The sequence below is a fragment of the Heterodontus francisci genome, unplaced genomic scaffold (assembly GCF_036365525.1).
Source record: "Heterodontus francisci isolate sHetFra1 unplaced genomic scaffold, sHetFra1.hap1 HAP1_SCAFFOLD_53, whole genome shotgun sequence".
Lineage (NCBI taxonomy): Eukaryota > Metazoa > Chordata > Chondrichthyes > Heterodontiformes > Heterodontidae > Heterodontus > Heterodontus francisci.
The window spans coordinates 4,971,270-4,997,169 of NW_027141851.1; positions in this window are offsets into that span (position 1 = coordinate 4,971,270).

Genomic DNA, 25,900 nt, shown 5'->3' on the forward strand with positions numbered 1-25,900 from the left:
ACTAAGGGAACCGTCAAACTAATGCAACACCTCAAACTAATGCAACACCTCAAACTAAGGCAAAACCTCAAACTAAGGCAACACCTCAAACTAAGGCAACACCTCAAACGAAGGCAACACCTCAAACTCAGGCAACACATCAAACTAAGGCAACGCCACAAACTAAGGCAAAGCTCAAACTAAGGCAACGCTCAAACGAAGGCAACCCTCAACAAAGGCAACACCTCAAACTTAGGCAACACCTCAAATTTAGGCAACTCCTCAAACTGAGGCAACAGTCAAACTAAGGCAACACCTCAAACTAAGGTAACACCTCAAACTAAGGCAACACATCAAACTAAGGCAACACCTCAAAGTAAGGCAACACCTCAAACTAAGGCAACACATCAAACTAAGGCAACACCTCAAAGTAAGGCAACCGTCAAACAAATGCAACACATCAAACGAAGGCAAGACCTCAAACGAAGGCAACACCTCAAACGAAGGCAACACCTCAAGCTAAGGATATACTTCAAACTTAGGCAACAGTCAAACTAAGGCAACACCTCAAACTTAGGCAACACCTCAAAATGAGGCAACAGTCAAACTAAGGCAACACCTCAAACTAAGGCGGCCCCTCAAACTAAGGCGGACCCTCAAACTAAGGCGGCCCCTCAAACTAAGGCAGCCCCTCAAACTAAGGCAACACATCAAAATAATGCAACACATCAAAATAATGCAACACCTCAAACTAAGGCAACACCTTAAACTAAGGCAACACCTCAAAGTAAGGCAACACCTCAAACTGAGGCAACCGTCAAACTAATGGAACCCTCAAACTAAGGCAACACCTCAATCTAAGGCAACACCTCAAACTAAGGCAACACCTGAAACAAAGGCAACCCCTCGAACAGATGCAGCCCCTTAAACTAAGGCAACACCTCAAACTAATGCAACACCTCAGACTAAGGGAACCCTCAAACTAAGGGAACCCTCAAACTAAGGTAGCCCTCAAACAAAGGCAACCCACTAACGAAGGCTGCAACTCAAACTAAAGCAACACCACAAACTAATGCAACACATCAAACTGATACAACACCTCAAACTAATGCAACACCTCAAACTAATGCAACACCTCAAACTAAGGAAACCGTCAATGAAAGGCCACACCTCATACTCAGGCAACATCTCAAACTAAGGCGGCCCCTCAAACTAAGGCAGCCCCTCAAACTAAGGTAACACCTCAAATTAAGGCAACACCTCAAACCAATGCAACACCTCAAACTAATGTAACACCTGAAACTAAGGCAACCCCTCAAACAGATGCAGCCCCTTAAACTAAGGCAACACCTCAAACTAAGGCAACACCTCATACTAAGGGAACCCTCAAACTAAGGGAACCCTCAAACAAAGGCAACCCACTAACGAAGGCTGCAACTCAAACTAATGCAACACCTCAAACTAATGCAACACCTCAAAGTAATGCAACACCTCAAACTAATGCAACACCTCAAAATAATGCAAAACCTCAAACTAATGCAACATCTCAATCTATGCAACACCTCAAACTAATGCAACACCTCAAACTAATGCAACACCTCAAACCAATGCAACACCTCAAACTAATGCAACACATCAAACTAATGCAACACCTCAAACTAATGCAACACCTCAAACTAATGAAACACCTCAAACTAAGGAAACCGTCAATCAAAGCAACACCTCAAACTAATGCAACACCTCAAACTAATGCAACACCTCAAACTAATGCAACACCTCAAACTAATGAAACACCTCAAACTAAGGACACCGTCAATCAAAGGCAGCACCTCATACTCAGGCAACACCTCAAACTAAGGCGGCCCCTCAAACTAAGGCAGCCCCTCAAACTAAGGCAGCCCCTCAAACTAAGGCAACACATCAAAATAATGCAACACATCAAAATAATGCAACACCTCAAATTAAGGCAACACCTTAAACTAAGGCAACACCTCAAACTAATGAAACACCTCAAACTAAGGAAACCGTCAATCAAAGGCAGCACCTCATACTCAGGCAACACCTCAAACTAAGGCGGCCCCTGAAACTAAGGCGGCCCCTCAAACTAAGGCTGCCCCTCAAACTAAGGCAGCCCCTCAAACTAAGGCAGCCCCTCAAACTAAGGCAACACATCAAAATAATGCAACACATCAAAATAATGCAACACCTCAAACTAATGAAACACCTCAAACTAAGGAAACCGTCAATCAAAGCAACACCTCAAACTAATGCAACACCTCAAACTAATGCAACACCTCAAACTAATGCAACACCTCAAACTAATGAAACACCTCAAACTAAGGACACCGTCAATCAAAGGCAGCACCTCATACTCAGGCAACACCTCAAACTAAGGCGGCCCCTCAAACTAAGGCAGCCCCTCAAACTAAGGCAGCCCCTCAAACTAAGGCAACACATCAAAATAATGCAACACATCAAAATAATGCAACACCTCAAATTAAGGCAACACCTTAAACTAAGGCAACACCTCAAACTAATGAAACACCTCAAACTAAGGAAACCGTCAATCAAAGGCAGCACCTCATACTCAGGCAACACCTCAAACTAAGGCGGCCCCTGAAACTAAGGCGGCCCCTCAAACTAAGGCTGCCCCTCAAACTAAGGCAGCCCCTCAAACTAAGGCAGCCCCTCAAACTAAGGCAACACATCAAAATAATGCAACACATCAAAATAATGCAACACCTCAAATTAAGGCAACACCTTAAACTAAGGCAACACCTCAAACTAAGGCAAAACCTCAAAGTAAGGCAACACCTCAACCTGAGGCAACCGTCAAACTAATGGAACCCTCAAACTAAGGCAACACCTCAAACGAAGTCAACACCTCAAACTGAGGCAACACCTCAAACAAAGGCAACTCTCAAACTAAGGCAACTCTCACACTAAGGCAACACCTCAAACTAAGGCAACACCTCAAACTAATGCAACACCTCAAACTAATGCAACAACTCAAACGAAGGCAACACCTCAAACTAAGGCAACACCTCAAATTAAGGCAACACCTCAAACTAAGGCGGCCCCTCAAACTAAGGCGGCCCCTCAAACTAAGGCAACACCTCAAACTAAGGCAACACCTCAAACCAATACAACACCTCAAACTAAGGCAACACCTCAAACTAATGTAACACCTGAAACTAAGGCAACCCCTCAAACTGATGCAGCCCCTGAAACTAAGGCAACACCTCAAACTAAGGCAACACCTCAAACTAAGGGAACCCTCCAACTAAGGGAACCCTCAAACAAAGGCAACCCACTAACGAAGGCTGCAACTCAAACTAAAGCAACACCTCAAACTAATGCAACACCTCAAACTCATGCAACACCTCAAACTAATGCAACACCTCAAACTAATGCAACACCTCAAACTAATGCAACACCTCAAACTAATGCAACTCCTCAAACTCATGCAATACCTCAAACTAATGCAACACCTCAAACTAATGCAAAACCTCAAACTAATGCAACACCTCAAACTAATGAAACACCTCAAACTAAGGAAACCGTCAATCAAAGGCAACACCTCATACTCAGGCAACACCTCAAACTAAGGCGGCCCCTCAAACTAAGGCGGACCCTCAAACTAAGGCGGCCCCTCAAACTAAGGCAGCCCCTCAAACTAAGGCAACACATCAAAATAATGCAACACATCAAAATAATGCATCACGTCAAACGAAGGCAACACCTCAAACTAAGGCAACACCTCAAAGTAAGGCAACAGCTCAAACTGAGGCAACCGTCAAACTAATGGAACCCTCAAACTAAGGCAACACCTCAATCTAAGGCAACACCTCAAACTAAGGCAACACCTGAAACAAAGGCAACCCCTCAAACAGATGCAGCCCCTTAAACTAAGGCAACACCTCAAACTAATGCAACACCTCAAACTAAGGGAACCCTCAAACTAAGGGAACCCTCAAACTAAGGTAACTCTCAAACAAAGGCAACCCACTAACGAAGGCTGCAACTCAAACTAAAGCAACACCTCAAACTAATGCAACACCTCAAACTAATACAACACCTCAAACTAATGCAACACCTCAAACTAATGCAACACCTCAAACTAAGGAAACCGTCAATGAAAGGCCACACCTCATACTCAGACAACACCTCAAACTAAGGCGGCCCCTCAAACTAAGGCAGCCCCTCAAACTAAGGCAGCCCCTCAAACTAAGGCAACACATCAAAATAATGCAACACATCAAAATAATGCAACACCTCAAATTAAGGCAACACCTAAAACTAAGGCAACACCTCAAACTAAGGCAAAACCTCAAAGTAAGGCAACACCTCAACCTGAGGCAACCGTCAAACTAATGGAAAACTCAAACTAAGGCAACATCTCAAACGAAGTCAACACCTCAAACTGAGGCAACACCTCAAACAAAGGCAACTCTCAAACTAAGGCAACTCTCACACTAAGGCAACACCTCAAACTAAGGCAACACCTCAAACTACTGCAACACCTCAAACTAATGCAACAACTCAAACTAAGGCAACACCTCAAATTAAAGCAACACCTCAAACTAAGGCAACACCTCAAACTAAGGCGGCCCCTCAAACTAAGGCGGCCCCTCAAACTAAGGCAACACCTCAAACTAAGGCAACACCTCAAACCAATACAACACCTGAAACTAAGGCAACACCTCAAACTGATGCAGCCCCTGAAACTAAGGCAACACCTCAAACTAAGGCAACACCTCAAACTAAGGGAACCCTCTAACTAAGGGAACCCTCAAACAAAGGCAACCCACTAACGAAGGCTGCAACTCAAACTAAAGCAACACCTCAAACTAATGCAACACCTCAAACTCATGCAACACCTCAAACTAATGCAACACCTCAAACTAATGCAACACCTCAAACTAATGCAACACCTCAAACTAATGCAACTCCTCAAACTCATGCAATACCTCAAACTAATGCAACACCTCAAACTAATGCAAAACCTCAAACTAATGCAACACCTCAAACTAATGAAACACCTCAAACTAAGGAAACCGTCAATCAAAGGCAACACCTCATACTCAGGCAACACCTCAAACTAAGGCGGCCCCTCAAACTAAGGCGGACCCTCAAACTAAGGCGGCTGCTCAAACTAAGGCATCCCCTCAAACTAAGGCAACACATCAAAATAATGCAACACATCAAAATAATGCAACACCTCAAACTAAGGCAACACCTCAAACTAAGGCAACACCTCAAAGTAAGGCAACACCTCAAACTGAGGCAACCGTCAAACTAATGGAACCCTCAAACTAAGGCAACACCTCAATTTAAGGCAACACCTCAAACTAAGGCAACACCTGAAACAAAGGCAACCCCTCAAACAGATGCAGCCCCTTAAACTAAGGCAACACCTCAAACTAATGCAACACCTCAAACTAAGGGAACCCTCAAACTAAGGGAACCCTCAAACTAAGGTAACCCTCAAACAAAGGCAACCCACTAACGAAGGCTGCAACTCAAACTAATGCAACACCTCAAACTAAGGCAACACCTCAAACTAATACAACACCTCAAACTAATGCAACACCTCAAACTAATGCAACACCTCAAACTAAGGAAACCGTCAATGAAAGGCCACACCTCATACTCAGGCAACACCTCAAACTAAGGCGGCCCCTCAAACTAAGGCAGCCCCTCAAACTAAGGCAACACCTCAAATTAAGGAAACACCTCAAACCAATGCAACACTTCAAACTAAGGCAACACCTCAAACTAATGTAACACCTGAAACTAAGGCAACCCCTCAAACAGATGCAGCCCCTTAAACTAAGGCAACACCTCAAACTAAGGCAACACCTCATACTAAGGGAACCCTCAAACTAAGGGAACCCTCAAACAAAGGCAACCCACTAACGAAGGCTGCAACTCAAACTAATGCAACACCTCAAACTAATGCAACACCTCAAACTAATGCAACACCTCAAACTAATGCAACACCTCAAAATAATGCAACACCTCAAACTAATGCAACATCTCAATCTATGCAACACCTCAAACTAATGCAACACCTCAAACTAATGCAATACCTCAAACCAATGCAACACCTCAAACTAATGCAACACATCAAACTAATGCAACACCTCAAACTAATGCAACACCTCAAACTAATGAAACACCTCAAACTAAGGAAACCGTCAATCAAAGGCAACACCTCAAACTAATGCAACACCTCAAACTAATGCAACACCTCAAACTAATGCAACACCTCAAACTAATGAAACACCTCAAACTAAGGACACCGTCAATCAAAGGCAGCACCTCATACTCAGGCAACACCTCAAACTAAGGCGGCCCCTCAAACTAAGGCAGCCCCTCAAACTAAGGCAGCCCCTCAAACTAAGGCAACACATCAAAATAATGCAACCCATCAAAATAATGCAACACCTCAAATTAAGGCAACACCTTAAACTAATGCAACACCTCAAACTAATGAAACACCTCAAACTAAGGAAACCGTCAATCAAAGGCAGCACCTCATACTCAGGCAACACCTCAAACTAAGGCGGCCCCTCAAACTAAGGCGGCCCCTCAAACTAAGGCTGCCCCTCAAACTAAGGCAGCCCCTCAAACTAAGGCAGCCCCTCAAACTAAGGCAACACATCAAAATAATGCAACACATCAAAATAATGCAACACCTCAAATTAAGGCAACACCTTAAACTAAGGCAACACCTCAAACTAAGGCAAAAGCTCAAAGTAAGGCAACACTTCAACCTGAGGCAACCGTCAAACTAATGGAACCCTCAAACTAAGGCAACACCTCAAACGAAGTCAACACCTCAAACTGAGGCAACACCTCAAACAAAGGCAACTCTCAAACTAAGGCAACTCTCACACTAAGGCAACACCTCAAACTAAGGCAACACCTCAAACTAATGCAACACCTCAAACTAATGCAACAACTCAAACTAAGGCAACACCTCAAACTAAGGCAACACCTCAAACTAAGGCAACACCTCAAACTAAGGCATCACCTCAAACTAAGGCAACACCTCAAACTAAGGCGACACCTCAAAGTAAGGGAAACCTCAAACTAAGGCAACACCTCAAACTAAGGCAACCTCTCAAACTAAGGCAACCCCTCAAATTGAGGAAACCCCTCAAACATATGCAGCCCCTCAAACATATGCAGCCCCTTAAACCAACGCAACACCTCAAACTAAGGCAATCCTCAATCTAAGGCAACCCTCAAACTAATACAACATCTGAAACTAAGGCAACCCCTCAAACAGATGCAACCCCTTAAACTAACGCAACACCTCAAACTAAGGCAACACCTCAAAATAAGGGAACCCTCAAACTAAGGGAACCCTCAAACTTAGGGAACCCACTAACGAAGGCTGCAACTCAAACTAAAGCAACACCTCAAACTAAGTCAACCTTCAAACTAAGGCATCCGGTCAAACGAAGGCAACACCTCAAACTAAGACAACCCTCAAACTAAGGCAACCCTCAAACTAAGGCAACCCTCAAACTAAGGCAGCCCCTCAAACTAAGGCAGCCCCTCAAACGAAGGCAGCACCTCAAACTAAGGCAACAACTCAAACTAAGGCAACAACTCAAACGAAGGCAACAACACAAACTAAGGCAACAACTCAAACTAAGGCAATAACTCAAACTGAGGCAACACCTCAAACTAAGGCAACAACTCAAACTAAGGCAACACCTCAAACTAAGGCAACACCTCAAACAAATGCAACACCTCAAACTGAGGCAAAACCACAAACTAAGGGAGCACTCAATCTAAGGCAACGCGTCAAACTAAGGCATCCCTCAAACTAAGGCAGCCCCTCAAACTAAGGCAGCCCCTCAAACTAAGGCAACCCCTCAAACTAAGGATACCCCTCAAACTAAGGCAGCCCCTCAAACTAAGGCAGCCCCTCAAACTAAGTCAGCACCTCAAACGAAGGCAGCAAATCAAACTAATGCAGCACCTCAAACGAAGGCAACATCTAAAACTAAGGCAGCACCACAAACGAAGGGAACCCTCAATCTGAGGCAACACCTCAAACTGAGGCAACAACTCAAACTAAGGCAACACCTCAAACTAAGGCAACCTGCAAACAAATGCAACACCTCAAAGGAATGCAACACCTCAAACGAAGGCAACACCTCAAACGAAGGCAACACCTCAAACTAAGGCAACATCTCAAACTAAGGAAACACCTCAAACTTAGGCAACAGTCAAACTAAGGAAACACCTCAAACTTAGGCAACACTCAAACTAAGGGAACCGTCAAACTAATGCAACACCTCAAACTAATGCAACACCTCAAACTAAGGCATAACCATAAACCTCAAACTAAGGCAAAACCTCAAACTAAGGCAAAACCTCAAACTAAGGCAAAACCTCAAACTAAGGCAACCCTCAAAGTAAGGCAACCCTCAATCAAAGGAAACCCTCAATCAAAATAAACACTCAATCAAAGGCAACTCTCAAACAAAGGCAACATCTCAAACTAAGGCAACACCTCAACCTAAGGCAACACCTCAATCGAAGGCAGACGTCAAATAAAGGCAACACCTCAAATGAAGGCAACACCTCAACCTAAGGCAAACGTCAAACAAATGCAACACCTCAAACGAAGGCAACACCTCAAACGAAGGCAAGACCTCAAACGAAGGCAACACCTTAAACTAAGACAACACCTCAAACTCAGGCAACACCTCAAACTAAGGCAACACCTCAAACTTAGGCAACACCTCAAACTTAGGCAACATCTCAAACTTAGGCAACACCTCAAACTAAGGCAACACCTCAAACGAAGGCAACACCTCAAACGAAGGCAACACCTCAAACTAAGGCAACACCTCAAACTAAGGCAACAACTCAAAGTAAGGCAACACCTCAAACTAAGGCAACCGTCAAACAAATGCAGCACCTCAAACGAAGGCAATACCTCAAACGAAGGCAACACATCAAACGAAGGCAACACCTCAAACTAAGGCAACACCTCAAACTAAGGCAACAGTCAAACTAAGGCACCACCTCAAACTAAGGCAACAGTCAAACTAAGGGAACCGTCAAACTAATGCAACACCTCAAACTAAGGCAAAACCTCAAACTAAGGCAAAACCTCAAACTAAGGCAACCCTCAAACTAAGGCGACCCTCAATCAAAGGAAACCCTCAATCAAAGGAAACCCTCAATCAAAGGCAACCCTCAAACAAAGGCAACACCTCAAACTAAGGCAACACCTCAAACTAAGGCAACACATCAAACTAAGGCAACACATCAAACTAAGGCAACACATCAAACTAAGGCAACACATCAAACTAAGGCAACACATCAAACTGAGGCAACAAATCAAACTCAGGCAACACATCAAACGAAGGCAACACATCAAACTGAGGCAACAAATCAAACTGAGGCAACACATCAAACTAAGGCAACACCGCAAACTAATGCCATACCTCAAACTAATGCAATACCTCAAACTAATGCAACACCTCAAACGAAGGCAATACCTGAAACAGAGGCAACACCGCAAACTAAGGCAACACCTCAAAATCGGCCAACACCTCAAACAAAGGCTCCCATCAAACTAAGCAATATCTCAAACTAAGGCAACACCTAAAACTAATGCAACACCTCAAACAAAGGCTACCATCAAACTAAACAATATCTCAAACTAAGGCAATCCTCAATCTGAGGGAAACCTCAGACTGAGGCAGCAGTCAATACAAGGCAACTCTCAATTTTAGACAACCCTCAAACGAATGCAACACCTGAAACTAAGGCAACCCATAAACGAAGGCAATTCCTCAAACTAAGGCAATTCCTCAAACGAAGGCAACCCTCAAACTAACACAACCCTCAAACTAACGCAACCCTTAAACTAACGCAACCCTCAAACTAAGGCAACCCTCAAACTAAGGCAACGCTCAAAGGAAGGCAGCGCTCAAACTAAGGCAACGCTCAAACTAAGGCAACCCTCAACAAAGGCAACACCTCAAACGAAGGCAACACCTCAAATGAAGGCAACACCTCAAACTAAGACAACACCTCAAACTAAGGCAACACCTCAAACTTAGGCAACACCTCAAACTTAGGCAACACCTCAAACTTAGGCAACACCTCAAACTGAGGCAACAGTCAAACTAAGGCAACAGTCAAATTAAGGCAACACCTCAAACTAAGGCAACACCTCAAACGAAGGCAACACCTCAAACGAAGGCAACACCTCAAACGAAGGCAACACCTCAAACTTAGGCAACACCTCAAACTAAGGCAACAAATCAAACTGAGGCAACACCTCAAACTAAGGCAACCGTCAAACAAATGCAACACCTCAAACGAAGGCAACACCTCAAACGAAGGCAACACCTCATGCTAAGGCAACACCTCAAACTAAGGCAACACCTCAAACTAAGAAAACACTTCAAACTTAGGCAACAGTCAAACTAAGGCAACACCTCACACTAAGGCAACAGTCAAACTCAGGGAACCGTCAAACTAATGCAACACCTCAAACTAATGCAACACCTCAAACTAAGGCAAAACCTCAAACTAAGGCAAAACCTCAAACTAAGGCAACCCTCAAACTGAGGCTACCCTCAAACTAAGGCAACCCTCAATCAAAGGAAACCCTCAATCAAAGGAAGCCCTCAATCAAAGGCAACCCTCAAACAAAGGCAACACCTCAAACTAAGGCAACACCTCAAACTAAGAAAACACCTCAAACTGAGGCAACACCTCAGACTAAGGCAACACCTCAAACTAAGGCAGCCGTCAAATAGAGGCAACACCTCAAATTAAGGCAACACATCAAACTCAGGCAACACATCAAACTAAGGCAACACATCAAACGAAGGCAACACATCAAACTAAGGCAACACATCAAACTAAGGCAAAACATCAAACTAAGGCAACCCTCCAACTAATGCCATACCTCAAACTAATGCAGCACCTCAAACTAATGCAACACCTCAAACTAAGGCAACACCACTAACTAAGGCAACACCTCAAACTCAGGCAACACCTCAAAATAGGCCAACTCCTCAAACAAAGGCTCCCATCAAACTAAGCAATATCTCAAACTAAGGCAATCCTCAATCTAAGGCAAACCTCAGACTGAGGCAGCAGTCAATACAAGGCAACTCTCAATTTAAGACAACCCTCAAACTAATACAACACCTGAAACTAAGGCAACCCATAAACGAAGGCAATTCCTCAAACTAAGGCAACCCTCAAACTAGGGCAACCCTCAAACTAATGCAACCCTCAAACTAACGCAACCCTCAAACTAAGGCAACCCTCAAACTAAGGCAACGCTCAAACTAAGGCAACGCTCAAACTAAGGCAAGCCTCAACAAAGGCAACCCCTCAAACAAAGGCAACCCCTCAAACAAAGGCAACCCTCAAACTAAGGGAACCCTCAAACTAAGGGAACCCTCAAACTCAGGCAACACCTCAAACTAAGGCAATAGCTCAAGCTAAGGCAACACGTCAAACTAAGGCAACACCTCAAACTAATGCAACAACTCAAACTAAGGCAAAACCTCAAACTAAGGCAAAACCTCAAACTAAGGCAACACCTCAAACTAAGGCAAAACCTCAAACTAAGGCAAAACCTCAAACTAAGGCAAACCTCAAACTAAGGCAACCCTCAAACTAAGGCAACCCTCAATCAAAGGAAACCCTCAATCAAAGGAAACCCTCAATCAAAGGCAACCCTCAAACAAAGGCAACACCTCAAACTAAGGCAACACCTCAAACTAAGGCAACACCTCAAACTAAGCCAGCCGTCAAATGAAGGCAGCACCTCAAATTAAGGCAACACATCAACTAAGGCAACACATCAAACTGAGGCAACACATCAAACTGAGGCAACACATCAAACGAAGGCAACCCTCCAACTAATGCCATACCTCAAACTAATGCAATACCTCAAACTAATGCAAGATCTCAAACTAAGGCAACACCTCAAACGAAGGCAACACCGCAAACTATGGCAACACCTCAAAATAGGCGAACACCTCAAACAAAGGCTCCCATCAAACTAAGCAATATCTCAAACTAAGGCAACACCTAAAACTAATGCAACACCTCAAACAAAGGCTACCATCAAACTAAGCAATATCTCAAACTAAGGCAATCCTCAATCTAAGCCAAACCTCAGACTGAGGCAGCAGTCAATACAAGGCAACTCTCAATTTAAGACAACCCTCAAACTAATGCAACACCTGAAACTAAGGCAACCCATAAACGAAGGCAATTCCTCAAACTAAGGCAATTCCTCAAACTAAGGCAACCCTCAAACTAACGCAACCCCCAAACTAACGCAACCCTCAAACTAACGCAACCCTCAAACTAAGGCAACCCTCAAACTAAGGCAACGCTCAAACTAAGGCAACGCTCAAACTGAGGCAACCTTCAACAAAGGCAACACCTCAAACTAAGGCAACACCTCAAACGAAGGCAACACCTCAAACTGAGGCAACAGTCAAACTAAGGCAACACCTCAAACTAAGGCAACACCTCAAACTGAGGCAACAGTCAAACTAAGGCAACACCTCAAACTGAGGCAACAGTCAAACTAAGGCAACACCTCAAACTGAGGCAACACCTCAAACTGAGGCAACAGTCAAACTAAGGCAACACCTCAAACTGAGGCAACAGTCAAATTAAGGCAACACCTCAAACTAAGGCAACACCTCAAACGAAGGCAACACCTCAAACTAAGGCAACACCTCAAAATAAGGGAACCCTCAAACTAAGGGAACCCTCAAACTTAGGGAACCCACTAACGAAGGCTGCAACTCAAACTAAAGCAACACCTCAAACTAAGTCAACCTTCAAACTAAGGCATCCGGTCAAACGAAGGCAACACCTCAAACTAAGACAACCCTCAAACTAAGGCAACCCTCAAACTAAGGCAACCCTCAAACTAAGGCAGCCCCTCAAACTAAGGCAGCCCCTCAAACGAAGGCAGCACCTCAAACTAAGGCAACAACTCAAACTAAGGCAACAACTCAAACGAAGGCAACAACACAAACTAAGGCAACAACTCAAACTAAGGCAATAACTCAAACTGAGGCAACACCTCAAACTAAGGCAACAACTCAAACTAAGGCAACACCTCAAACTAAGGCAACACCTCAAACAAATGCAACACCTCAAACTGAGGCAAAACCACAAACTAAGGGAGCACTCAATCTAAGGCAACGCGTCAAACTAAGGCATCCCTCAAACTAAGGCAGCCCCTCAAACTAAGGCAGCCCCTCAAACTAAGGCAACCCCTCAAACTAAGGATACCCCTCAAACTAAGGCAGCCCCTCAAACTAAGGCAGCCCCTCAAACTAAGTCAGCACCTCAAACGAAGGCAGCAAATCAAACTAATGCAGCACCTCAAACGAAGGCAACATCTAAAACTAAGGCAGCACCACAAACGAAGGGAACCCTCAATCTGAGGCAACACCTCAAACTGAGGCAACAACTCAAACTAAGGCAACACCTCAAACTAAGGCAACCTGCAAACAAATGCAACACCTCAAAGGAATGCAACACCTCAAACGAAGGCAACACCTCAAACGAAGGCAACACCTCAAACTAAGGCAACATCTCAAACTAAGGAAACACCTCAAACTTAGGCAACAGTCAAACTAAGGAAACACCTCAAACTTAGGCAACACTCAAACTAAGGGAACCGTCAAACTAATGCAACACCTCAAACTAATGCAACACCTCAAACTAAGGCATTACCTTAAACCTCAAACTAAGGCAAAACCTCAAACTAAGGCAAAACCTCAAACTAAGGCAAAACCTCAAACTAAGGCAACCCTCAAAGTAAGGCAACCCTCAATCAAAGGAAACCCTCAATCAAAATAAACACTCAATCAAAGGCAACTCTCAAACAAAGGCAACATCTCAAACTAAGGCAACACCTCAACCTAAGGCAACACCTCAATCGAAGGCAGACGTCAAATAAAGGCAACACCTCAAATGAAGGCAACACCTCAACCTAAGGCAAACGTCAAACAAATGCAACACCTCAAACGAAGGCAACACCTCAAACGAAGGCAAGACCTCAAACGAAGGCAACACCTTAAACTAAGACAACACCTCAAACTCAGGCAACAACTCAAACTAAGGCAACACCTCAAACTTAGGCAACACCTCAAACTTAGGCAACATCTCAAACTTAGGCAACACCTCAAACTAAGGCAACACCTCAAACGAAGGCAACACCTCAAACGAAGGCAACACCTCAAACTAAGGCAACACCTCAAACTAAGGCAACAACTCAAAGTAAGGCAACACCTCAAACTAAGGCAACCGTCAAACAAATGCAGCACCTCAAACGAAGGCAATACCTCAAACGAAGGCAACACATCAAACGAAGGCAACACCTCAAACTAAGGCAACACCTCAAACTAAGGCAACAGTCAAACTAAGGCACCACCTCAAACTAAGGCAACAGTCAAACTAAGGGAACCGTCAAACTAATGCAACACCTCAAACTAAGGCAAAACCTCAAACTAAGGCAAAACCTCAAACTAAGGCAACCCTCAAACTAAGGCGACCCTCAATCAAAGGAAACCCTCAATCAAAGGAAACCCTCAATCAAAGGCAACCCTCAAACAAAGGCAACACCTCAAACTAAGGCAACACCTCAAACTAAGGCAACACATCAAACTAAGGCAACACATCAAACTAAGGCAACACATCAAACTAAGGCAACACATCAAACTAAGGCAACACATCAAACTGAGGCAACAAATCAAACTCAGGCAACACATCAAACGAAGGCAACACATCAAACTGAGGCAACAAATCAAACTGAGGCAACACATCAAACTAAGGCAACACCGCAAACTAATGCCATACCTCAAACTAATGCAATACCTCAAACTAATGCAACACCTCAAACGAAGGCAATACCTGAAACAGAGGCAACACCGCAAACTAAGGCAACACCTCAAAATCGGCCAACACCTCAAACAAAGGCTCCCATCAAACTAAGCAATATCTCAAACTAAGGCAACACCTAAAACTAATGCAACACCTCAAACAAAGGCTACCATCAAACTAAGCAATATCTCAAACTAAGGCAATCCTCAATCTGAGGGAAACCTCAGACTGAGGCAGCAGTCAATACAAGGCAACTCTCAATTTTAGACAACCCTCAAACGAATGCAACACCTGAAACTAAGGCAACCCATAAACGAAGGCAATTCCTCAAACTAAGGCAATTCCTCAAACGAAGGCAACCCTCAAACTAACACAACCCTGAAACTAACGCAACCCTTAAACTAACGCAACCCTCAAACTAAGGCAACCCTCAAACTAAGGCAACGCTCAAAGGAAGGCAGCGCTCAAACTAAGGCAACGCTCAAACTAAGGCAACCCTCAACAAAGGCAACACCTCAAACGAAGGCAACACCTCAAATGAAGGCAACACCTCAAACTAAGACAACACCTCAAACTAAGGCAACACCTCAAACTTAGGCAACACCTCAAACTTAGGCAACACCTCAAACTTAGGCAACACCTCAAACTGAGGCAACAGTCAAACTAAGGCAACAGTCAAATTAAGGCAACACCTCAAACTAAGGCAACACCTCAAACGAAGGCAACACCTCAAACGAAGGCAACACCTCAAACGAAGGCAACACCTCAAACTTAGGCAACACCTCAAACTAAGGCAACACATCAAACTGAGGCAACACCTCAAACTAAGGCAACCGTCAAACAAATGCAACACCTCAAACGAAGGCAACACCTCAAACGAAGGCAACACCTCAAGCTAAGGCAACACCTCAAACTAAGGCAACACCTCAAACTAAGAAAACACTTCAAACTTAGGCAACAGTCAAACTAAGGCAACACCTCACACTAAGGCAACAGTCAAACTCAGGGAACCGTCAAGCTAAGGCAACACCTCAAACTAAGGCAACACCTCAAACTAATGCAACACCTCAAACTAAGGCAAAACCTCAAACTAAGGCAAAACCTCAAACTAAGGCAACATCTCAAACTAAGGCAAAACCTCAAACTAAGGCAAAACCTCAAACTAAGGCAAACCTCAAATTAAGGCAACCCTCAAACTAAGGCAACCCTCAATCAAAGGAAACCCTCAATCAAAGGAAACCCTCAATCAAAGGCAACCCTCAAACAAAGGCAACACCTCAAACTAAGGCAACACCTCAAACTAAGGCAACATCTCAAACTAAGCCAGCCGTCAAATGAAGGCAGCACCTCAAATTAAGGCAACACATCAACTAAGGCAACACATCAAACGAAGGCAACCCTCCAACTAATGCCATACCTCAAACTAATGCAATACCTCAAACTAATGCAACATCTCAAACTAAGGCAACACCTCAAACTAAGGCAACACCGCAAACTAAGGCAACACCTCAAAATAGGCGAACACCTCAAACAAAGGCTCCCATCAAACTAAGCAATATCTCAAACTAAGGCAACACCTCAAACTGAGGCAACACCTCAAACTGAGGCAACAGTCAAACTAAGGCAACACCTCAAACTGAGGCAACAGTCAAACTAAGGCAACACCTCAAACTAAGGCAACACCTCAAACGAAGGCAACACCTCAAACTAAGGCAACACATCAAACTAAGGGAACACCTCAAACTAAGGCAACGCTCAAACTAAGGCAACCCTCAAACTAAGGCAAAACCTCAAACTAAGGCAAAACCTCAAACTAAGGCAACCCTCAAACTGAGGCTAACCTCAAACTAAGGCAACCCTCAATCAAAGGAAACCCTCAATCAAAGGAAGCCCTCAATCAAAGGCAACCCTCAAACAAAGGCAACACCTCAAACTAAGGCAACACCTCAAACTAAGAAAACACCTCAAACTGAGGCAACACCTCAGACTAAGGCAACACCTCAAACTAAGGCAGCCGTCAAATAGAGGCAACACCTCAAATTAAGGCAACACATCAAACTAAGGCAACACATCAAACTAAGGCAACACATCAAACGAAGGCAACACATCAAACTAAGGCAACACATCAAACTAAGGCAACACATCAAACTAAGGCAACCCTCCAACTAATGCCATACCTCAAACTAATGCAGCACCTCAAACTAATGCAACACCTCAAAATAGGCCAACTCCTCAAACAAAGGCTCCCATCAAACTAAGCAATATCTGAAACTAAGGCAATCCTCAATCTAAGGCAAACCTCAGACTGAGACAGCAGTCAATACAAGGCAACTCTCAATTTAAGACAACCCTCAAACTAATACAACACCTGAAACTAAGGCAACCCATAAACGAAGGCAATTCCTCAAACTAAGGCAATTCCTCAAACTAAGGCAACCCTCAAACTAGGGCAACCCTCAAACTAATGCCACCCTCAAACTAACGCAACCCTCAAACTAAGGCAACTCTCAAACTAAGGCAACGCTCAAACTAAGGCAACGCTCAAACTAAGGCAAGCCTCAACAAAGGCAACCCCTCAAACAAAGGCAACCCCTCAAACAAAGGCAACCCTCAAACTAAGGGAACCCTCAAACTAAGGGAACCCTCAAACTAAGGCAACACCTCAAACTAAGGCAATAGCTCAAGCTAAGGCAACACCTCAAACTAAGGCAACACCTCAAACTAATGCAACACCTCAAACTAAGGCAAAACCTCAAACTAAGGCAAAACCTCAAACTAAGGCAACATCTCAAACTAAGGCAAAACCTCAAACTAAGGCAAAACCTCAAACTAAGGCAAACCTCAAATTAAGGCAACCCTCAAACTAAGGCAACCCTCAATCAAAGGAAACCCTCAATCAAAGGAAACCCTCAATCAAAGGCAACCCTCAAACAAAGGCAACACCTCAAACTAAGGCAACACCTCAAACTAAGGCAACATCTCAAACTAAGCCAGCCGTCAAATGAAGGCAGCACCTCAAATTAAGGCAACACATCAACTAAGGCAACACATCAAACGAAGGCAACCCTCCAACTAATGCCATACCTCAAACTAATGCAATACCTCAAACTAATGCAACATCTCAAACTAAGGCAACACCTCAAACTAAGGCAACACCGCAAACAAAGGCAACACCTCAAAATAGGCGAACACCTCAAACAAAGGCTCCCATCAAACTAAGCAATATCTCAAACTAAGGCAACACCTAAAACTAATGCAACACCTCAAACAAAGGCTACCATCAAACTAAGCAATATCTCAAACTAAGGCAATCCTCAATCTAAGCCAAACCTCAGACTGAGGCAGCAGTCAATGCAAGGCAACTCTCAATTTAAGACAACCCTCAAACTAATGCAACACCTGAAACTAAGGCAACCCATAAACGAAGGCAATTCCTCAAACTAAGGCAATTCCTCAAACTAAGGCAACCCTCAAACTAACGCAACCCCCAAACTAACGCAACCCTCAAACTAACGCAACCCTCAAACTAAGGCAACCCTCAAACTAAGGCAACGCTCAAACTAAGGCAACGCTCAAACTGAGGCAACCCTCAACAAAGGCAACACCTCAAACGAAGGCAACACCTCAAACGAAGGCAACACCTCAAACTAAGACAACACCTCAAACTAAGGCAACACCTCAAACTGAGGCAACAGTCAAACTAAGGCATCACCTCAAACTAAGGCAACACCTCAAACTGAGGCAACAGTCAAACTAAGGCAACACCTCAAACTGAGGCAACAGTCAAACTAAGGCAACACCTCAAACTGAGGCAACACCTCAAACTGAGGCAACAGTCAAACTAAGGCAACACCTCAAACTGAGGCAACAGTCAAACTAAGGCAACACCTCAAACTAAGGCAACACCTCAAACGAAGGCAACACCTCAAACTAAGGCAACACATCAAACTAAGGGAACACCTCAAACTAAGGCAACGCTCAAACTAAGGCAACCCTCAAACTAAGGCAACCCTCAACAAAGCCAACACCTCAAACTTAGGCAACACCTCAAACTTAGGCAACACCTCAAACTGAGGCAACAGTCAAACTAAGGCAACACCTCAAACTAAGGCAACACCTCAAACGAAGGCAACACCTCAAACTAATGCAACACCTCAAACTCAGGCAACACCTCAAACTAAGGCAACACCTCAAACTAAGGCAACACATCAAACTAAGGCAACCCACAAACTAACGCAACCCCCAAACTAACGCAACCCTCAAACTAACGCAACCCTCAAACTAAGGCAACCCTCAAACTAAGGCAACGCTCAAACTAAGGCAACGCTGAAACTGAGGCAACCCTCAACAAAGGCAACAGTCAAACGAAGGCAACACCTCAAACGAAGGCAACACCTCAAACTAAGACAACACCTCAAACTAAGGCAACACCTCAAACTGAGGCAACAGTCAAACTAAGGCAACACCTCAAACTAAGGCAACACCTCAAACTGAGGCAACAGTCAAACTAAGGCAACACCTCAAACTGAGGCAACAGTCAAACTAAGGCAACACCTCAAACTAAGGCAACACCTCAAACGAAGGCAACACCTCAAACTGAGGCAACAGTCAAACTAAGGCAACACCTCAAACTGAGGCAACAGTCAACCTAAGGCAACACCTCAAACTGAGGCAACACCTCAAACTGAGGCAACAGTCAAACTAAGGCAACACCTCAAACTGAGGCAACAGTCAAACTAAGGCAACACCTCAAACTAAGGCAACACCTCAAACGAAGGCAACACCTCCAACTAAGGCAACACATCAAACTAAGGGAACACCTCAAACTAAGGCAACGCTCAAACTAAGGCAACCCTCAAACTAAGGCTACCCTCAACAAAGGCAACACCTCAAACTTAGGCAACACTTCAAACTTAGGTAACAACTCAAAATGAGGCAACAGTCAAACTAAGGCAACACCTCAAACTAAGGCAACACCTCAAACGAAGGCAACACCTCAAACTAATGCAACACCTCAAACTCAGGCAACACCTCAAACTAAGGCAACACCTCAAACTAAGGCAACACATCAAACTAAGGCAACACCTCAAACTAAGGCAACCGTCAAACAAATGCAACACCTCAAACGAAGGCAACACCTCAAACGAAGGCAACACCTCAAACGAAGGTAACACCTCAAGCTAAGGCAACAGCTCAAACTAAGGCAACACCTCAAACTAAGGAAACACTTCAAACTTAGGCAACAGTCAAACTAAGGCAACACCTCAATCTCAGGCAACAGTCAAACTAAGGGAACCGTCAAACTAATGCAACACCTCAAACTAATGCAACACCTCAAACTAAGGCAAAACCTCAAACTAAGGCAATGCCTCAAACTAAGGCAATACCTCAAACTAAGGCAACCCTCAAACGTATGCAACCCTCAAACTAAGGCAACTCTCAATCAAAGGAAACCCTCAATCAAAGGAAGCCCTCAATCAAAGTCAACCCTCAAACAAAGGCAACACCTCAAACTAAGGCAACACCTCAAACGAAGGCAACACCTCAAACTGAGGCAACACCTCAAACTAAGGCAACACCTCAAACTAAGGCAGCCGTCAAATAAAGGCAACACCTCAAATTAAGGCAACACATCAAACTAAGACAACACATCAAACTAAGGCAACACATCAAACTAAGGCAACACAGCAATCTAAGTCAACCCTCCAACTAATGCCATACCTCAAACTAATGCAGTATCTCAAACTAATGCAACACCTCAAACAAAGGCAACACCTCAAACTAAGGCAACACCTCAAACTAAGGCAACACCTCAAAATAGGCTCCCATCAAACTAAGCAATATCTCAAACTAAGGCAATCCTCAATCTAAGGCAAACATCAGACTGAGGCAGCAGTCAATACAAAACAACTCTCAATTTAAGACAACCCTCAAACGAATGCAACACCTGAAACTAAGGCAACCCATAAACGAAGGCAATTCCTCAAACTAAGGCAATTCCTCAAACTAAGGCAACCCTCAAACTAAGGCATCCCGCAAACTAATGCAACCCTCAAACTAACGCAACCCTCAAACTAAGGCAACCCTCAAACAAAGGCAACCCTCAAACTAAGGGAACCCTCAAACTAAGGGAACCCTCAAACTAAGGCAACACCTCAAACGAAGGCAACACCTCAAACTGAGGCAACAGTCAAACTAAGGCAACACCTCAAACTGAGGCAACAGTCAACCTAAGGCAACACCTCAAACTGAGGCAACACCTCAAACTGAGGCAACAGTCAAACTAAGGCAACACCTCAAACTAAGGCAACACATCAAACTAAGGGAACACCTCAAACTAAGGCAACGCTCAAACTAAGGCAACCCTCAAACTAAGGCAACCCTCAACAAAGGCAACACCTCAAACTTAGGCAACACCTCAAACTTAGGCAACACCTCAAACTGAGGCAACAGTCAAACTAAGGCAACACCTCAAACTAAGGCAACACCTCAAACGAAGGCAACACCTCAAACTAATGCAACACCTCAAACTCAGGCAACACCTCAAACTAAGGCAACACCTCAAACTAAGGCAACACATCAAACTAAGGCAACCCACAAACTAACGCAACCCCCAAACTAACGCAACCCTCAAACTAACGCAACCCTCAAACTAAGGCAACCCTCAAACTAAGGCAACGCTCAAACTAAGGCAACGCTGAAACTGAGGCAACCCTCAACAAAGGCAACAGTCAAACGAAGGCAACACCTCAAACGAAGGCAACACCTCAAACTAAGACAACACCTCAAACTAAGGCAACACCTCAAACTGAGGCAACAGTCAAACTAAGGCAACACCTCAAACTAAGGCAACACCTCAAACTGAGGCAACAGTCAAACTAAGGCAACACCTCAAACTGAGGCAACAGTCAAACTAAGGCAACACCTCAAACTAAGGCAACACCTCAAACGAAGGCAACACCTCAAACTGAGGCAACAGTCAAACTAAGGCAACACCTCAAACTGAGGCAACAGTCAACCTAAGGCAACACCTCAAACTGAGGCAACACCTCAAACTGAGGCAACAGTCAAACTAAGGCAACACCTCAAACTGAGGCAACAGTCAAACTAAGGCAACACCTCAAACTAAGGCAACACCTCAAACGAAGGCAACACCTCCAACTAAGGCAACACATCAAACTAAGGGAACACCTCAAACTAAGGCAACGCTCAAACTAAGGCAACCCTCAAACTAAGGCTACCCTCAACAAAGGCAACACCTCAAACTTAGGCAACACTTCAAACTTAGGTAACAACTCAAAATGAGGCAACAGTCAAACTAAGGCAACACCTCAAACTAAGGCAACACCTCAAACGAAGGCAACACCTCAAACTAATGCAACACCTCAAACTCAGGCAACACCTCAAACTAAGGCAACACCTCAAACTAAGGCAACACATCAAACTAAGGCAACACCTCAAACTAAGGCAACCGTCAAACAAATGCAACACCTCAAACGAAGGCAACACCTCAAACGAAGGCAACACCTCAAACGAAGGTAACACCTCAAGCTAAGGCAACAGCTCAAACTAAGGCAACACCTCAAACTAAGGAAACACTTCAAACTTAGGCAACAGTCAAACTAAGGCAACACCTCAATCTCAGGCAACAGTCAAACTAAGGGAACCGTCAAACTAATGCAACACCTCAAACTAATGCAACACCTCAAACTAAGGCAAAACCTCAAACTAAGGCAATGCCTCAAACTAAGGCAATACCTCAAACTAAGGCAACCCTCAAACGTATGCAACCCTCAAACTAAGGCAACTCTCAATCAAAGGAAACCCTCAATCAAAGGAAGCCCTCAATCAAAGTCAACCCTCAAACAAAGGCAACACCTCAAACTAAGGCAACACCTCAAACGAAGGCAACACCTCAAACTGAGGCAACACCTCAAACTAAGGCAACACCTCAAACTAAGGCAGCCGTCAAATAAAGGCAACACCTCAAATTAAGGCAACACATCAAACTAAGACAACACATCAAACTAAGGCAACACATCAAACTAAGGCAACACAGCAATCTAAGTCAACCCTCCAACTAATGCCATACCTCAAACTAATGCAGTATCTCAAACTAATGCAACACCTCAAACAAAGGCAACACCTCAAACTAAGGCAACACCTCAAACTAAGGCAACACCTCAAAATAGGCTCCCATCAAACTAAGCAATATCTCAAACTAAGGCAATCCTCAATCTAAGGCAAACATCAGACTGAGGCAGCAGTCAATACAAAACAACTCTCAATTTAAGACAACCCTCAAACGAATGCAACACCTGAAACTAAGGCAACCCATAAACGAAGGCAATTCCTCAAACTAAGGCAATTCCTCAAACTAAGGCAACCCTCAAACTAAGGCATCCCTCAAACTAATGCAACCCTCAAACTAACGCAACCCTCAAACTAAGGCAACCCTCAAACAAAGGCAACCCTCAAACTAAGGGAACCCTCAAACTAAGGGAACCCTCAAACTAAGGCAACACCTCAAACTAAGGCAATAGCTCAAGCTAAGGCAACACCTCAAACTAAGGCAACACCTCAAACTAATGCAACACCTCAAACTAAGGCAAAACCTCAAACTAAGGCAAAACCTCAAACTAAGGCAACATCTCAAACTAAGGCAAAACCTCAAACTAAGGCAAAACCTCAAACTAAGGCAAACCTCAAATTAAGGCAACCCTCAAACTAAGGCAACCCTCAATCAAAGGAAACCCTCAATCAAAGGAAACCCTCAATCAAAGGCAACCCTCAAACAAAGGCAACACCTCAAACTAAGGCAACACCTCAAACTAAGGCAACATCTCAAACTAAGCCAGCCGTCAAATGAAGGCAGCACCTCAAATTAAGGCAACACATCAACTAAGGCAACACATCAAACGAAGGCAACCCTCCAACTAATGCCATACCTCAAACTAATGCAATACCTCAAACTAATGCAACATCTCAAACTAAGGCAACACCTCAAACTAAGGCAACACCGCAAACTAAGGCAACACCTCAAAATAGGCGAACACCTCAAACAAAGGCTCCCATCAAACTAAGCAATATCTCAAACTAAGGCAACACCTAAAACTAATGCAACACCTCAAACAAAGGCTACCATCAAACTAAGCAATATCTCAAACTAAGGCAATCCTCAATCTAAGCCAAACCTCAGACTGAGGCAGCAGTCAATACAAGGCAACTCTCAATTTAAGACAACCCTCAAACGAATGCAACACCTGAAACTAAGGCAACCCATAAACGAAGGCAATTCCTCAAACTAAGGCAATTCCTCAAACTAAGGCAACCCTCAAACTAACGCAACCCCCAAACTAACGCAACCCTCAAACTAACGCAACCCTCAAACTAAGGCAACCCTCAAACTAAGGCAACGCTCAAACTAAGGCAACGCTCAAACTGAGGCAACCCTCAACAAAGGCAACACCTCAAACGAAGGCAACACCTCAAACGAAGGCAACACCTCAAACTAAGACAACACCTCAAACTAAGGCAACACCTCAAACTGAGGCAACAGTCAAACTAAGGCATCACCTCAAACTAAGGCAACACCTCAAACTGAGGCAACAGTCAAACTAAGGCAACACCTCAAACTGAGGCAACAGTCAAACTAAGGCAACACCTCAAACTGAGGCAACACCTCAAACTGAGGCAACAGTCAAACTAAGGCAACACCTCAAACTGAGGCAACAGTCAAACTAAGGCAACACCTCAAACTAAGGCAACACCTCAAACGAAGGCAACACCTCAAACTAAGGCAACACATCAAACTAAGGGAACACCTCAAACTAAGGCAACGCTCAAACTAAGGCAACCCTACAACTAAGGCAACCCTCAACAAAGGCAACACCTCAAAAATAGGCAACACCTCAAACTTAGGCAACACCTCAAACTGAGGCAACAGTCAAACTAAGGCAACACCTCAAACTAAGGCAACACCTCAAACGAAGGCAACACCTCAAACTAATGCAACACCTCAAACTCAGGCAACACCTCAAACTAAGGCAACACCTCAAACTAAGGCAACACATCAAACTAAGGCAACCCACAAACTAACGCAACCCCCAAACTAACGCAACCCTCAAACTAACGCAACCCTCAAACTAAGGCAACCCTCAAACTAAGGCAACGCTCAAACTAAGGCAACGCTGAAACTGAGGCAACCCTCAACAAAGGCAACAGTCAAACGAAGGCAACGCCTCAAACGAAGGCAACACCTCAAACTAAGACAACACCTCAAACTAAGGCAACACCTCAAACTGAGGCAACAGTCAAACTAAGGCAACACCTCAAACTAAGGCAACACCTCAAACTGAGGCAACAGTCAAACTAAGGCAACACCTCAAACTGAGGCAACAGTCAAACTAAGGCAACACCTCAAACTAAGGCAACACTTCAAACGAAGGCAACACCTCAAACTGAGGCAACAGTCAAACTAAGGCAACACCTCAAACTGAGGCAACAGTCAACCTAAGGCAACACCTCAAACTGAGGCAACACCTCAAACTGAGGCAACAGTCAAACTAAGGCAACACCTCAAACTGAGGCAACAGTCAAACTAAGGCAACACCTCAAACTAAGGCAACACCTCAAACGAAGGCAACACCTCCAACTAAGGCAACACATCAAACTAAGGGAACACCTCAAACTAAGGCAACGCTCAAACTAAGGCAACCCTCAAACTAAGGCTACCCTCAACAAAGGCAACACCTCAAACTTAGGCAACACTTCAAACTTAGGTAACAACTCAAAATGAGGCAACAGTCAAACTAAGGCAACACCTGAAACTAAGGCAACCCATAAACGAAGGCAATTCCTCAAACTAAGGCAATTCCTCAAACTAAGGCAACCCTCAAACTAACGCAACCCCCAAACTAACGCAACCCTCAAACTAACGCAACCCTCAAACTAAGGCAACCCTCAAACTAAGGCAACGCTCAAACTAAGGCAACGCTCAAAC